This window comes from Anser anser (assembly GCF_964211835.1).
Source record: "Anser anser genome assembly, chromosome: 3".
NCBI lineage: Eukaryota > Metazoa > Chordata > Aves > Anseriformes > Anatidae > Anser > Anser anser.
The window spans coordinates 11,493,449-11,510,653 of NC_139722.1; the positions used below are offsets into that span (position 1 = coordinate 11,493,449).

General features: G+C 40.3%; 1 long non-coding RNA gene across 7 annotated transcripts in view; it reads right to left on the reverse strand.

The window, feature by feature from the left end:
* Positions 1-17,002, reverse strand: part of LOC310897804 — a 48,118-nt gene extending 31,116 nt beyond the window's left edge. For 2 of the 7 annotated variants that reach the window (XR_014582595.1, XR_014582596.1), the window contains exon 1: positions 129-17,002. This is a non-coding gene — a long non-coding RNA (uncharacterized lncRNA). The remainder of the gene's footprint in view (positions 1-128) is intronic. The other 5 variants (XR_014582597.1, XR_014582598.1, XR_014582599.1 and 2 more) reach the window with 5 other exon arrangements.
* Between the last annotated feature and the right edge of the window lie 203 nt (positions 17,003-17,205).

Consider the following 17,205-nt stretch of genomic DNA (forward strand, 5'->3'; position numbering starts at 1 on the left):
TATAAACATTTAGGAGGCAGCAGCATCTTTGGGATAAAGCATTTTCATTAACAATCTGGACGATGGGGTAGAATGCATCCTCAGTAAATTCGCAGATGACACGAACATAGCGGGAGCAACGGACTCACCAGAGGGCCATGCTGCCATCCAGAGGGACCTTGATAGGCTGGAGAGTTAGGCTGACAACAAACTCATGGCGTTCAACAAGGAGAAGTGCAAAGTCCTGCATCTGAGAATGAACAACCCCAGGTACCAGGACATGTCAGCTGGAAAAGCCACCTATCTGGAAAGCAGCTTGGCGGAAAAGGACCTGAGGGTTCTGGTGGACACCAAGCTGAAAATGATCCAGCAATGTACCTTTGCTGCTAAGAAGGCTAGAGGTATTCTTGGGGCTACATTAAGCAAAGTAATGTCAGCAGGTCAAGGGAGGTGATCCTTCCCCTCTACTCAGCACTGGTGAGGCTACACGTGGAGTAGTGTGTCTGGTTATGGGCTTCCCAGTACAAGAGAGACATGAACATACTGGAGAGAGTCCAATGTAGGGCCATAGAGTAACTGGAGGACTAGAACGTCTGTTGCACGCAGACAGGCTGAGAGAACTGAGGCTGTTTAGCCTGGAGAAGAGGAGACTCAGGAGGGGATCTTACCTATAAATACCTGAAGGGAGAGTGCAAAGAGGATGGAGCCAGGTTCTTTTCAGTGGTGCCCTGTGACAGGACAAGAGGCAATGTACACAAACTGCAGCACAAGAGGCTCTGTCTGACCACCACCAGGAAGCAATTCTGTACTGTGCAAGCTGATGGAGCACTGGCACACGTTGCCCAGAGAGGTTGTGAAGCCTTCTGGGAGATCTTCAAACGCTGTCTGGAGACAGTCCTGGGTGACCTGCTCTTAGTGGTGCTAGTTGAGCATGAGGATTAGACCAGACGGTCTCCTACCACAGCCATTTTGTGATTCTCTGATTTGCCTCAAAAAGCATTGCTTGTCTTAGTTCGGCTGTGTAACCGAAGGCCATTCATGTCTCACTCTGCATGCCTTAGTTTCCCCTGCAGTATCTTGGCATGTGCCTTTTTTATGGAAATCCTAGTGCTCTATGGTTAAGATATTCTACATGGAAGTTATGCTGTTATGTTTGTGAGAGCAGCCCCAGTCTAAGTAGGACAGAATGTGGAAGAGATGGTAGAACCTTGTTCTTCATAGCCAGCAGAGGAAATACTTGATTTTGTATCTGCAGCAGGAGTACAGGGTAGAACAATGGTAATATTCCAAAGGACTGATCTGTCAATAATGATGTTACTAAATCAATAGAAAGAGGACCAGAAGTGTTCAGAGAAGTGGCACATTCTCTTTGTCCATAACGTAATGAATCACATATTGCACTGCTATGTTGCACAAGAGCAAACCTGGGATTCTTCTGGCTGGGCTTCAGACCAGTGAGGTAACACAGGCAGAGCAGCATAGGCACAGGGTTGTGCCGAACAATCCTGTGTAATCCGGACTGGAAATCCCTCAGCACAGGGGCAATTAGTGCAGGTCTGCCTGCACTGACAGATGTGGGCAGCCCTCAGCTGCCTGGGACCAGACTTCCACCAGTAAAAATTAAGGACCTAAAATTTCATTTTCATATCCTGTTTTTCCAGGGATTGGCACAAGTTTTTGAGTTGTGTCCGGCTTTTCTTACTTTCACAACTCACCTAGCTCCAAGGACCACAGGCAGCACAGCAGCCTCTTATCACTATATTAAATGTCTAGTCTATTCTATGATGCAAGAAAACAGTCAGAGCATGTTTAGTTAAGGGCTGTCCCAGCATCTCCACTGTTCTCAGACTGTACTTGCCTTACTGCATAAAAAGACAAACTCACCGGTGCTAAAAAGGTTTAATTGGGTTTAATTTGGGTATCTAGGCAGATTGATAGTAAATAATTGCTCTAATTACAACACATTGATTTACTGCCTTCTGGGAAACAGTATAGCATTGCAGTAATAACAAAGTTGCTCATGATTGTGTGTATATTTATAGGTGTATGTATATTTATAGGTGTGTGTATATATATATATGAATGTATATATATATATGTAAGTGAAATATTCCAGATTGACAACATTGTAGTAGGGGAAAAAAAAAATTGGCCCCATATACAGTATAGGATTTTTCCTTTTCTTTGTTCACAAATACATTTTACCATGGGTGATAGTATTTTTGCATCATGAATATTTTATACCAGACTTTAGCCAAAACCATGATATATTCCAGAAATTAACTTAGGGAAATCTGGTTCTCATTATTCTCTGATGTTCATTGATTTATTTGCTTTCTCAAACAAAGAATTTTAGTCCCCAAACTTGGTATCTACTTAGCTTATTCTTAACTCTTCCATGGGGGGAGGGAGGAAGAATAATTTATTTCTTGGGAAAGTGTTGAATCACTCTTTTTTCATGTTATTGGAATAACTTCCTCTATTATTTGCATCAGCATAAATCAAAATATTTTCCATCTATATACGTAGAATTTGGGCTATCTTGTCTACTCTTATATTTGCATTTGAAAGACTTAACAAAAGGAGAAATGTATTCATATGACATATAATTTTATATATTCCTTAGACATCTATGCCCCAGACTGAAATTCACTCTCTTCCCTCCTCCCATGTCAATCCCCACCCAACATTTGAGTAACTCTGAAAGCATCTGGACTCATCAGGCTCACCACATTTGGACCTGGATGTTATCTAGGCACCTGCAGTTCTGCATTGTCTGCATGCCCAGATCTACCCAGGTCTTAATGGGATCCAGAAACTCAGCTGCATGATGCCAAAGTTCCCTAAAGGGTTTAAACCCATAAACATGCCTGAAGCCCAGTTCATGTGTTCTAGCAGGACAAGGCTTCTCACAAGCTATAATCATTTTTGTTATCTTTCAAAACAGTTTTTGTTTTGTTCTGTTTATTTGATAAGAATGTGGTGTTCACTGGCTTTTACAAAATAGTCAGATTGTTAGTGGATTTACCGAGGAGATTCTTTAACCTGGGTCATGTTCCTTCAGCCCCAGCTCCTTACATCCTATGGATTTGTCTATTGATCACATAATGGTGCGTTATAGTACTTACTACACTGTTTGGAGCTGTAGTGTTGTACCATAAATACAGCAATGTTCCTGGGTTGAATTGGAGACGACTGATTTCCGTGGATTATTTATATGTTTAACATATATGGTAAAAATATACAAAGGAAAAAAAAGGAAAAACAAAGTTTTGGAAGTTAGGTGTTTCCTTGTAAACTCCGTTCCAGTCCCATAGGCATTGTTATAAATGTGATACAACTCAATCTAAATTTAGTAGTATTTATAAAACACAAGTAAACAGCACTGGCTCTATGGGAAATCTGCGCTCTACCAACACGCACGGACAACCGTCGAACTTTCTAAATATATAGAACATTGCTTTTACATATTCATAAGAAACCCGAGTACGCCTATACATATGTATGATTATCCCCGCTTCCTATTATAATTATCTCGTCCAGACCGCAGGGGCGGTGTCGACCGGCTCCCTCTTCTTCTGCGCATGCTGTGCCCTCCACAAGGTTCGCGAAAGTAACAAAATGTGATTGACACTAACTTATGCGAGGCCGTCTTTTTCCGCGTTTCGTCATTATATATGTGTTACATCCCATATTGAGGACAGCCTCCCTTCTTATACTATTCGCCCCACAGCAGTCCTTTTCCCCTAACTCTTCATTGGTCAAACAGCTTTGCCCGGCAACCAGCAAAGCCCCAGCAACTTCCGTGCCTTAACAGCGGGAGAACAAGCAACCCGAGACGGCAAGGTCTCCTGAATCACCCTTCTTTGTTCCCTCTAAACTCTTTACATTCCTGATGGCCTCATCGTTAAGAGTCTGATGTTATCACCAACCATGGGGCTTGTCGACCCCCATGGCCACACTCCCACATCTCCCCCTTCTTTATTAACATCAGCTATCTTCTTGACACGAATTATTACTCCATGTATCATAGGCATCCTGTTTGTTGTGCAATTGCTCAGGTTCGACAGGAGATAAGAAAACTACTGAATAACACAAATGTGAAGAAAATTATTTTTCCTCCTTTAGTCCAAGAAGAGACTTCGTCTCCAAATTTCTACCAACTTGTCTTTCTCTGCTTAGGAACAGCTTCATCATATTCAACTTCTAGTATTCTTAAAAAAAAAAAAAAAACAAGCCAAACCAAACCAACCAACCAACCAACCAAAAAACAATACCTATGTGACCATGGGAGGGAGGTGGGAAGAAGCATCTTCCCAACAATGTGATTTAGGAGTTTAAACTGTGAGAAGCAGAGGACTTTTAGACAGTGTCATGAATCAAGAAACAGCTCACTGATTATTACAACTGAAGCAGGAGATAGAGTTGTCATGCAGTGACTTGTTCAACCCTTCTGGTATGGTTCACTGCAATTACTACTACAATGCAGTAAAAGGCTGCCTTTTGAAATGCTGAGCATGCACAGCTTCTAACTTCCGTAAAACCAAACAAGAAAGGAGGCCATAAAGTGGTAGGATCTGGTTTTCTTTAAGTTCTGCAGTCTTGAGCCATTTAAATTCAATATAAAATCTTAAACTAAAAAAAAACAAAAAGCCCACAAAAAACTTTGAATCAGAATTTTGCAGGACTGTGTCTAACCCAGAGGGTTGGTATTAAGACTCAGAACTTCTTACCTCATGGTCACAATTTTAAATCAAATTAAGAACTACACTGACAGAAACTATCATTCTGTATGCATTCAGTAGCTTGTGTGAAACTAGAGAGCTATGCCAAGCAATGATGCCCATTAATTCAGGTAGTTAACAGCACTTAGCCATGTCAGTGGTGTTTTTCAGCTTACAAACATGACTGCACATTTCATCACTGGACCATTAATGTCTTCCTTTTACACCTTGTCCTGGATAAACAGATCCTTGCTAGAAGAAAGCCCTAAAGTAGGTCCAATTGTGGTCACACATGAACTCCTTTGTCTACAGGTGACTGACAAAGAGCAGCTGAACTGAACTTTGGTCCACCTGTCCCCACATTTGCAGGCAGACCTCTCACACTGCACCTCTCTACTCTTCTGGTCCTTCTTTTTAGTAAATTGCATTATGAGTATCATTAATGCTAAAGAGAAGATTATGTATTTTTAAAGTCATTCTCTCCCAGAGAAAATGTTTCATAAAATTCACCTGAGAATACAGCAAGATGATTCTTTAGACTATTATCTAATTTTAAAATATAATAACTGTTACATGTTTAGAATGTTTGTTTAATATTTAGAATTTGCAGTTTGTAAACGACACAAAATGAGGAGGAAAGGCTGATAACCCAAAGGCTGAAAGAACTGGGGTGGAGAAGAAGAACACAAGTTCTGTCTGAACATCAGGCAGTACTTCTATGCTGAGCAGGTGACCGAGCCCTGCCACAGGTTGCCCAGAGGCTGTGGAGTCTCCTCCTTGGAGACCTTCAAAAGCCACCTGGACGTGGTCCTGGGCACCCTGCTCTGGGTGTCTCTGCTGGAGCAGGGGATGGACCAGATGTGCCCCAGAGGTGCCTTCCAACCTCAGACATTCTGTGATTCCCTGATTTCATTCATTCTTCTAATTCATTCTGCTTATATTGGTTTAATATCCATAGGAGTTTTTAAAAGACTTCTAGTGTTAGTATCTGGTCAAAGCATATCTCTGTCCACACTTCTGCTGAAAGTTTTTCACAAATGAGTCATCTAGAAGAGACTTTTGAGATAGTAGACCCAGTGTTTAGCTGTGCCACTGTCTCCTATGTTATGCTACCCCAATGCAGCAGGACTGAACCACAGCTATGGAATCAGTAAGTGAAGGCAGATACATGGGCTTGTCTATAAGAGCAAAACATGGTGACATGCATGCATTTGATGTTGTACTTTATAGATTAGTAAGTGTGCCACTATCTGTAGGTTATCTTTCATGTGAAACATTTGAATTATATTTAGTTTTGCTGAAAATATCCTGAGTGTGCAGCTTCTTTTCTTTTGTTAATTGATGAAAAAGATCATATTTGCAACTTTAGTCAACAAACCCTTGCATGAACCTGAAAAAATGAGTTCTCTAAAACCAGCAGAAACACAGATCCTAAAATAATAATAATAATAATAATAATAATAATAATAATAATAATTGTATTGCTGAGCTTCAGACTGAAAGCTACTGGAAACTTGCTATATTTGAAATTTAATTATCCAAAATAATAGAAGGAAAGTGTTAAAAAATTTCCTCCAAATGAGGCTGAAAATTCACTCTATCATGTGCTGCTGAGTGAACAAATTAATAGCAAACTCATTGTTTCCCGTAACATGTTAGCTACCTGCTTATTGTTGAAATGGCTTGTGTCACTAATATCTTTTTAAATTCCTGAAAATAAAATTTTACCAGTAACACAAAGAGCCCACAGTATTAGTGTTATACTTGTAGGCTGGCTGCCAAACTTTTAAAAGGCCATTGGACACATAACACAATGAACATGAGGGATTATTAAAAATAAACTCACATCTTGGTACTTAAACATTTTCTCTCTCTTTTCCTTAAGAAGTAATTACTACAGCATATATTTGGGGAAAAATACATAAGCATGGGCAGCAGAACTAGATGATATTTTTATGTGAAAGAATCCATTAAAAATGCTCTTTGGCTGTCTGTTTGTGCCCTTGAGTCTCATGAGTACAGTTGGCAAGAAGAGAAAATCACTTATGGACTCAAAAAATGATATAGTACATTTCCTACCCTTTAAAATCCTTTAATGTGTCCCCAGCATCCCATGTAATTTAGGGAGGAACATCAGAAAGCTTGGATGCTTTTCTAAACCTTATTCAAAGAATTCCAAATATGTTGGGTTGTAAAATTGGATGGAAATTCTGTGAGGAAAGCCTTTCTTTTAGATTTTCATACCTTTTGCATGGAATTAATCTGTATAGATCACTGCAGAAATGAAAGAACATGGAACAATTGCAGAGTCTAATCATATCTTCCCAATTGCAGCAATTTGATGATCTACATTTCAGTTGATTCTGAGGCAGTAGGAGATATTCCTTTTGGAGACAACGGTAAGGCCTGTTGAACAGGCTAAACTAATTTATTTAATTTTGCTGGGATGTACTTTAGGGATTAATAAGGAACAGCAGTTGATGCCTTGCCACATGCTCTTTGGACTGTGATTTCTTTGCTCTTCTTAGCTGTTTCACAGCCTTTCTCAAGCCCAGAAAACAATCATAAATCAAGCTAAATATTTATATAGCTTTTTGGCATTTTTCATGCATGAGTGAAAAAGACTATGGGTAAGCTGATCATAAAAATTCCAAGGAAAAATATTTTGTGGAAATTTGCCGATTTGTCAAAATACAAATGTTTTACAGAGGCTGTTTGATTCTGCTAATGTTTTAGTGGATGTAAAGAGGGTCTATCTTGCTTGCAAATACACTGTGCTGAGAGAATGAACAGATAGTCCAGAATACATCCCACAAACATAGCCATGAAATCCATCAATGGAAATGTTCCAGATTTTTTACTAGTGAAATATACAGCAGAATTTTGTCTCAGGTTTCTACTTTGAGAGTATTAAAATCTAAAACACATCTGGGAGACTGTTTTAGGCTGGAGTAAATAACTTCATTAACAAGGATAATTATTGAATAAATGTATAGGGCAAGATCACTACCACTTAGCCTAAGTGCCCAGAGTAGGCAACGAGGCTCCAGAAGCTAGTAAAGGAGACTTGTTAATTGTCTCCAAAGATAAGTTTGCAGGCTAAACATGAACAATGGTCAAAGTAGAACAAGGATGCTGAATCTAACCAGTAAGAAAGACTGGATACATTGTGTGTCTGAACTCCTCCTTTTCAATGAAGTATTTGTTTATGGCACAAATCTATTCATCCTGGATCCAAAATACAATAGGGATTCTAATATGCTTAATGTAGTAAAGATAATTTAATTTTAGAGAAAACTTTGAAGCAGAATCTTCTGCTTCCTAATGCCCCAACTATGAGGTTACAGGACAATCTTAGAAGAAAAAAAACTTCCCTCTTTCAGTAGGAGCTATGACAATGTACAGCTAGTGGGCTGGAGGAAACATGGTGTATTTCTTCCATGGCCATGAATGTTTGTGTTCTGCATTCTAAGATACAAAGACCAAGATTATTTTAATAAATTAAGGTGGATTGGGGGGGTTGGCTGTGGGCAATAAAATTTGATCACTTAAGCCCTTAAACTGATAGCATGGATGCTAACAAAGTTTTGGCTTGGGCCCAGTTAGCACTTTCCAAAACAATTCCGAAACATAGTTCAGAATTTATGACATGGCTACCTTGTTCTGCGGAGACCATGGGATTGCACACAGACAGATAAATCCAGTTGGCCTCAAGGCCAGAGAGTTGGTCTATTGTTTATGGGTGTCATTATAGACAGGCCAAGGAGCAGAGGAAGTAGTCAAGGTTTGTTTTACTCCTGGTTAACTCTGAAGATGGTTATTCAGGCTTTTTCCTGTCTAACTCTTGTCAGCTAGCTACAGTCTCACAGGCAGGACATTTTCATAGGATATAGGAAAAGTCTGTAACACTACTCTTTCCAACTCTTCACTGTGAGTCTACTAGACCAAGATACCTAGCTAAATGTTATACTGACCAAGAGTAATATTGGAAATCATACCAAAAAAAAATGGTTTTGTCTATGTTTAATTGAAAGCTGAGTGGGTCATGTATGGCACTTGGGCTCTCTTCAGTCCATGGTATCTGCAATGAGTCTGAACAATCAAGATACACAGTGAAAAAAAAAGAAAATAAAATAGAGTAATACCGTATTGTGAGCTACATGGGAGTTTTGTTTAGCATCATAACAGCCAACAAATAGGACCAGAACAGTCTCACAATATCTTCTACTTGTAAAATATAAAATGGGATATGTATGCACTTACACATAAAATCACAGAATGACTGTGGTTGGAGGCCATCTGGTCCAATCCCCTTGCTCAACGAGCACCACCAAGAGCAGGTTGCCCAGGACCATGGGCCTTTGAGGATCTCCCTGGAGGTAGACTCCACAACCTCTCTGGGCAACGTGTGCCAGTGCTCCATCAGCTTCCAGAGTTCAGAATTGCTTCCTGATGGTCAGATGGAACTGCTTGTGCTGCAGTTTGTGTACATTGTCTCTTGTCCTGTCACAGGCACCTCTGAAAAGAACCTGGCTCCATCCTCTTTGCACTCTCCCTTCAGATATTGATATTTATTGACAAGATGTACCCTGAGCCTCCCCTTCTTCACGCTGAAGAGTCCCAGCTCTCACAGCCTTTCCTCGTAGGAGAGATTCCGGTCCCTTCATCTGGGGGAAGGGAAACATCATCTTCATGTTTCTTTGTTGGTCTATTTCCAGTATATCCACGTATCTCTTGTACTGGACTATCTCTTGTACTTAAGTTATTGGAGTGACTTGACTAACCAATTTACAAATTAACAGTAGGTGCTTCCTGATGTGTTTTTTCCTAAGTCTACTGCCTTCATTTCGTATAAAATGGGTAGATGAAAGGAGGTGTCTGAAGTCCTAAAGGAGTTCTTCACAAGACTTTAGGCACTTAGAATTCCTTCATGCTTTCACCTTTATCCACTTTCCTTTACTTAGAACAAGTTTAGATGACTTAAACACTTTTGGAATGACTCATTCAGATATGAAAAGGAAGTATCTGACTTAGACTGCCTGAGTTGTATCCATAACTCTTAGCTTTCCAAAGATATCAGCTTAAAATTCAGTAGATCTATTGTTCAGGGGATAAGGATGCTTACAATATCCAAAAGTCAGCAGAGTCCAATATGTCTGAAATTGGCCATAAGTCTATGAAGAAATTAATCAAGACTGCAAAACATAACTCAAAGTAGCTAGCTTAGTTAAATTACATTATGTTTTGAGCTTGTCTTGTAGGTAGCAACAGAGATTGGGGTTGTGACAGTGTGAATATTTACATTTTTAGAATGTTAAATGCTCCTCAGATATTTTGTCTTTCATTCTTGGGCCTTCAAACAGACTCATCTCTTTCAATGTTATGTATATTGCTGATATTTTGGCCTTTTATTCCAGAGATGTAATAATATTTATATAGTCATACATACATGTGTACATATGTGTATATTTGTGTAGAGGCACACGCATATATGCATATATATACACATATAATTTTGCAAATAGCTGTTTTCTTCAAGTTTGTTGATAACTTGAGTTAATGAATGGTTAGCATTTTGGCAAATCCAGACAGAGTTTGAATCCAGTGCTCATAAAACTAAGCAAAATCTTGGAATTTCATCTGAAAATGGATATTTTGTGGCATGTCTCATATTATTGTTACATATGATCCATAAGGTCTGCTGAAAAAATTATACATATATAAAAAACAAAACAAAACAAAACAAAACAAAAAACACTGGAAAGCAGAATTATTAATGAAAATCAGATTCTATTTAAAGCTGGTGGTTTGGCATTATTGAAAAACTATGTGATTTCTGACTACAACAATCTTCACTTACCCATTTCATGACAGTTTCTTTTAATTATATTTACTCAGAAGCAATTCCCATTTTTATTTTCTGACAATTTCTTCTCTCTCTCTCTCTCTCTCTTTTTTGCTTTTTTCAAGTGGTGATGTAAGACATTGGAATGGGTAGTGGACAGAGTACAATTTCTCTAAGTAGCCTGTGAGCACTTTTGCACTTTTTTATGCTGTGGCATTCATTAAAGGCTTGTTTGAGCAATACCATGTATAAGTAACTTGCTCTCATATGCTCTCTATATTTAGTAAAGAAGCTTGTTTGGAACCCCACTGTGCCCATGTGGTTTCTATATATAATTTTGTTGTATAACAAGAGGAAAAGACAAAGCAACCCATAATATGCCCCGTATTGTACATGACACAAATGAAGATCGTCTCTTCTGCCAATAGTTTACTGTCCAACATCTCTGACTTGATCATTACTTTATTGGATGGACCTCCACCCTCATTTAGAGCTCTAAAATAGCCAATGGACTGCTTCAAATATACTGGTCTCTGCATATGTAATTTATTATAGGGCCACAGCCCAAAAGACATACATAAGAAAGAACACGAAGAAGAGAGGAAGGAATACACACATCTCAGTTGTCATATTCAAAGATAGCTCAAAGGCATGCAATTTCCATTAAAACTCAATTGAATGTCACTAACAGAAGGCCATTCTGCCAGGTCACATACCAAAAGAACACTGTACCTGGAAAAGTTGTTGGTAATGTTCTTCCTATCCTATATGGAACATTTGTGCATTCTGACTAACACAATTTGCAAATAAATAAATTAATAGAAAGGTTAATTTCAACTATTTGATGGCTTCCTATGGATGAGTGGATTATAAATGAGCTTGTAGCTGCATTTTCAAATTATTTACAAATGCAGTTATATCTTATCTTGGATAATGTCAATAATCCTAAGTATTTTAAGCTGTTCTGTACCTCCACTGTGAAGCATAAAATGAACTAAGTAATATGAAAGTGCAAGGTCCTGCATCTGGATCAGGGCAATTCCAAGCACAAATACAGGTTGGGCAGAGAATGGACTGAAAGCAGCCCTGATGAGAAGAACTTGGGGGTGTTGGTGGATGAGAAGCTCAACATGAACCAGCAATGTGTACTTGCAGCCCAGAAAGCCAACCATATCCTGAGCTTCATGAAAAGAAGGGTGGCCAGCAGGTCAAGGGAGATAATTCTCCCTCTCAGCTCTGCTCTCATGAGACCTCATGTGGAGTACTGTGTTCAGCTCTGGGGCCCCCAGCACAAGGACACGGACTTATTAGAACGAGTCCAGAGGAGGGCCATGAAGATCAAGGGGCTGGAGCACCTCTCCTATGAAGACAGGCTGAGGGAGTTGGGGTTGTTCAGCATGGAGAAGAAAAGACTCTGGGGAGACCTTACAGCAGCCTTCTAATACCTAAAGTGGGCATACAGGAAAACTGGGGAGGGACTCTTTGTCAGAGGAGGTAATGATAGGACAAGGAGTAATGGCTTTAGATTAAAAGAGGGTAGGTTTAGATTAGATCTAAGGAAGAAATTATTTACTCTGAGGATGGTGAGGCAGAGGAACAGGTTGCCCAGAGAAGCTGTGGATGCACCGTCCCTGGAAGTGTTTAAGGCCAGGTCGAATGGGGCTTTGAGCAACCTGTTCTGGTGGAAGGTGTCCCTGCACTTGTCAGGGGGGTTGGAATTAGATGATCTCTAAGGTCCCTTTCAAACCAAGACATTCTATGATTATGAGACTATGATTCTATGATTAATCTGCCTGAACCATAATCAGATCTTATGGGTATTATGGGTATTTTTATTTTTTATTTTTATTTTTTTTCTGGGTTCTTCTCGAGCTGATAGAAGCTGTTACTATAGTAAGGATAGCCAACTCAATGTGAGGTTTTATCTTTCATGCATCTAATACAATCCTTGAAATTAAAAATAAATAAATAAATAAATAAATAGTAAGGTGGAGGGGACAAGATGGAAAGAAGGGTAAAATGCGATACTTCTATGCAAGGGAAGTGTTGTTTTCTCCAGCTTGCAGTAACTTCAAATCAAGACTGGATACTTAAGTCAAAAACCAAAATGCAAGGCTTTTAATGTACAAAATGTAGTTGCTTTTGCTCGAGAACCATGTGCAGTTTCAGGTACCACAGTAAAAGAAAGATATCAAACTGTTAGAGAGCGTCCAAAGGAGGGCTACAGAGATGGTGAAGGGTCTGGAGGGCAAGGCATGTGAGGAGCAGCTGAAGTCACTTGGAATGTTAAGCTGAGAGAAGAGAAGGCTATAGGGAGGCCTCATGGCAGCCTGCAGCCTCCTCACGAGGGATGCGGAGGAGCAGGTGCTGAGCTCTGCTCTCTGGGGACAGCAACAGGACCCGAGGGAACAGCATGGAGCTGGGACAGGGGAGGGTCAGGCTGGGTGTTTGGAAATGGTTCTTCACCGAGAGGGTGTAGTGGGTTTACATAGAAAGGTTTGGGTAGCAGGGGGCTGAAGGGGTGGCTTCTGTGTGAAGAATCCGGAAGCTGTCCCATGTTAGATAAGGGCCAGTTTCAGCCTGCTTCAAAGGGACCCACCACTGCCCAGAGCTGAGCCATTAAGAGATGTTGTTTGCACCTCTGTGAGAGTAGATTTAAGGGGAGGAAAATGCTGCACAACAGCAGCTGGAAGAGCAAGGAGTGAGAAACAGCCCTGCAGCCCCCAAGCTCAGTGCAGCAGGAGGTGCTCCAGGCACGGAGCAGCAGTTCCCCTGCGGCCTGTGGAGAGGCCCCTGGTGGAGCAGGCTGTCCCCCTGCAGCCCATGGGTCCCACATGGAGCAGATCTCCACGCTGCAGCCCGTGGAGGAGCCCCCGGTGGAGCAGGTGGATGTGGCCTGGAGGAGGCTGCAGCCCATGGAGAGCCCCCGCAGGAGCAGGCCCTGGGCCGGAGCTGCAGCCCGTGGAGAGGAGCCCACTCAGGAGCAGGGGTCTGGGGGGAGCTGCCGCCCGTGGGGGACCCGTGCTGGAGCAGTTTGCTCCTGGGGGATGGACCCTGTGGTACGGAGCCGTGTGGGAGCAGTTCTTGAAGAGCTGCTGCCTGTGGGCAGCCCCCGCAGGCTCAGTTCGGGAAGGACGGCATCCCGTGGGAGGGACCCCACGTGGAGCAGGGGCAGAGAGTGACCGTGAAGGAGCAGCAGAGACAAAGCATCAAGGAATGACTGCTATCCCCATTTCCCGTTCGCCTGTGCCACTCGGGGCGAGGAGGTGGAAAAGGGTGGATGGGGGGGAAGGTGGTTTTTAGTTTGTTTTTCTGTTTCTCACAGCTCTAGCTTGTTAGTAATAGGCAATAAATTTTATTAATTTCCTTACTCTGAGTCTGTTTTGCCTGTGAGAATAATTGTTGAGTGATCTCCCCATCCTTATCTCAGCCCTTGAGCCCTTTCCATCTTATTTTTGCCCCTCTGTCCCTTTGAAGAGGGACAGAGGGGACCTCCCTTTGAAGAGGGACAGTGAGAGAGTGATTGTGGTGGAGCTCAGCTGCCCAGCTGGGTTAAACCACCATAGACAGTGGTTGGGCACTGTAACAGGCTTCCCAGGGCAGTGGTCACAGCACTGAGTCTGCCCGAGTTCAAGAAGCGTTTGGACAACTCTCTCAGACATAGGGTCTCTCAGACATAGGGTCTGATTTTTTGTGTGGTCCTCTGGAGACCCAGGAGTTGGACTTGATGATCCTTGTGGGTCTCTTCCAACTTGAATATTCTATGACTTTATGATTCTGTATTTTATGGAAGTTCAGGCTAGATAATAAGAGAGTCCTTTCTGTCCCTAAACCCTTTGAATCAGCAAGTCTGCTATATTGCTGATAGAAAGAATTAATCCTCCTTTATTCAAGGATGATTTTCTGTTGGTAGTGCACATTGGTACAGCTGGTAATTCCTTTCTAAATCCCAAGATTTGGTCCTAATTACCTCCTTTTCTGTAATATAGCTGAAGGAAAAAGTAAGTAACCAATACCCAAAATAGCTAGTTCATTAGAAATATTATTCTCAGGAAAAAAAATAAATAAATATAGGATTAGGTTCATAAAATTAAAATATAAACGTTGATATTAAAATTCTCTTTTAAAGAAGATTTTAGTATTGCAACAGGTTTTCCCTTCTTCTGACTGTCCTGCTTGTTTTCATGCAATAATAAGATCCACTGATTGGGGAAAGTGGAAAATAAAACCTAACTCAAGCCCTAATCATTGCACCATCTTTCCCAGCTTTGTTGGATTACATTTTAAAGTGCTGGCATATAGAAATACTACAAGTGACTTGCCTGTGATAACACAGCAAGTAACAGAAAAATCATATAAAGTCTCTGGTCTAACAAGAATTACATTTAGAGATTTTTTTCCTTAGGGGTTGGGGTGCAGCTCATGGCATATTTCTGTTCGTCAGGTAGTTTGCTCAGCAGTCAGAGTGATACATCCTTAGAAGTACGAACTACATTTGCTCTGCTATGCAAACATGGATATGCATTAAAAAAATAAAATAAAATAAAATAAAATTTTAAAAAAAATACACATCATTTAGTGGTTGGAAGTTATTTCCAGTTTGCAACCACTGGAAGGGTTGCCTGGAGAAAACTTTTCCCTCTGTTATTACAGAATAATAGTTTGTGGATGTTGAAAAGCAAACACAACTTGTGGTTTTCTTTCAAGTTACACTGCAGGGCTATCTCCCGCTTAGTATTTTTGCGTCATGTTGTTTGGGAAAGGTCATGTTTTTACTTTCAAGACACCATTCATATTTAGTTCCCTCTTCTAATCTGCAAATAGTTACCCAAGAGTTGCAGGCAGGAAGCCAATTAATTGGTTACAAAAGCTGCTCCCAGTGGCATTTTGTTAATCATCGAGATTTTTATTGTGTTAAATAAATTCAGGTAACTTCCATCATTTGAATTTCTTGCCTTAAATGAAAATTGAAAAAACAGCAATGGTACATGCAGGGATATGGCAGTCACTGGGGTCTCCAATTTGAGGCCAAAAGTTCTGATTTATGTGGTAATGAGTGAAACAGTCACCTAGAACTTGTTGTCACTATGGTGGGCTTTCTAAAGTAGCTCAGATTATCTTCAGTTACAGCAGTCTGGAGTATATACTTTAGCTAGGGCCAAACGTGATGCAAATTTTACAAGCAGCATGTTGCTTTTAGTATTTACTGGAAATATTACACACCAATGAAAACAAGATTCTCTTTGATGTAAAGGTTGTGGAGTTAATTATGATTAAATCATCAGGTACTATGTGTGGCAAGGAGACTATTGAGTTTTTACACTAGTGTGATGCCATGAGTTAGTCCATTAGACTATATTTTTGTTAGTCTAGCTCCCACACAAAAGTCATGGAAATGGGTCTGTCAGTCCCCACTTCTAGTTGTTTTTGCTGATGTACAATGTTTTCTTACACTCCCTTTATCCTTTACTATACTGTTCTTTCTCTGCTGCTCCTAAAAATGAGATGATTTTTTCCACTGAGGAGCTGAGGACTGTTGCTGACAATGTGAGATCACTGTATAAAGAATGGGAATTATATTCTCATGTATCCAAACCTCTTATGAAATAAAGAAAACAAAATCTTGTTTATTCTAATCAATGTTACCAGTTGCTCGCAATCCTTCCTTCCTTCCTTCCTTCCTTCCTTCCTTCCTGTCAGTACAAACAATCAGGTAGCACAGAAGAGCTCCATGAGGGATTAAATCAGACCTTGAACCCTGTAAACATAACAAAGGCTGACCATGCTACAGGTTCGTTCCACATAAATAATCACGGCAGTCCTAAACTGGTCCTTGAGAGCTTAGTACTGAAACAAGCAGAGGGTTGCTTGGTTCAGTGAGCTATTAGAGACTCCAGACTGATTTCCAGAATAATGGGGCAATGAGTCTGTCCGCTTTGCCCTGAAAGACACAAGCAAACTCTGCCACAAACCTGTATCCCACTCAGTTTAACAATTTTGATTGTAACTAAATTTGGTCAAAACTGCAAATCACACCCACCCATAAAACAGTTTATTTTTTCTGTGTAGAAAAATTCTGATCATTATTCCACATACTTTCACTTCGAGCTGCATTTGAGGAGTGTCAAAATTTGCGTGGTTCTATTAGACAAATCAACATCTAACAAAAAGCATAAGAATAAAACTTATAGCAGACTGACTGATGGATCTCAAGATGGATCTTAACTTTAAGCTCGTTTCACCCAGAACAGGAATATCTAAGTGAGCTAAAATATCATACATGCAAGCATCAATTTTGGTATCTATTTTAGCAAAGAAAAGAGAAGAAAAACCACAAGTAAAACTGATGTTTTATTTTGATGTTTTCTAAAATAAAATATTTGGTATTTTAATTTAAAATCACACCATTTTAAAATAATGTCATTAAACTCTCAAGAACAACAAGACATATTTTTAAACAGTTTGGTTCTTATAAAAAAAAATATTTTTTTGGTGGTGGGGAGACTTTTTTTTTTTTTAACAGACACCAACAAATCAGCATGTTATCCCTATCTCTAGGGCAAAGAATTCATTCCACAAATGACAACTTCATGGAATCTCTGTGTGACACCTTGGTTAGCTGTGCAAGCCAGCTATTTGAGAGACCTCCCAGGTACA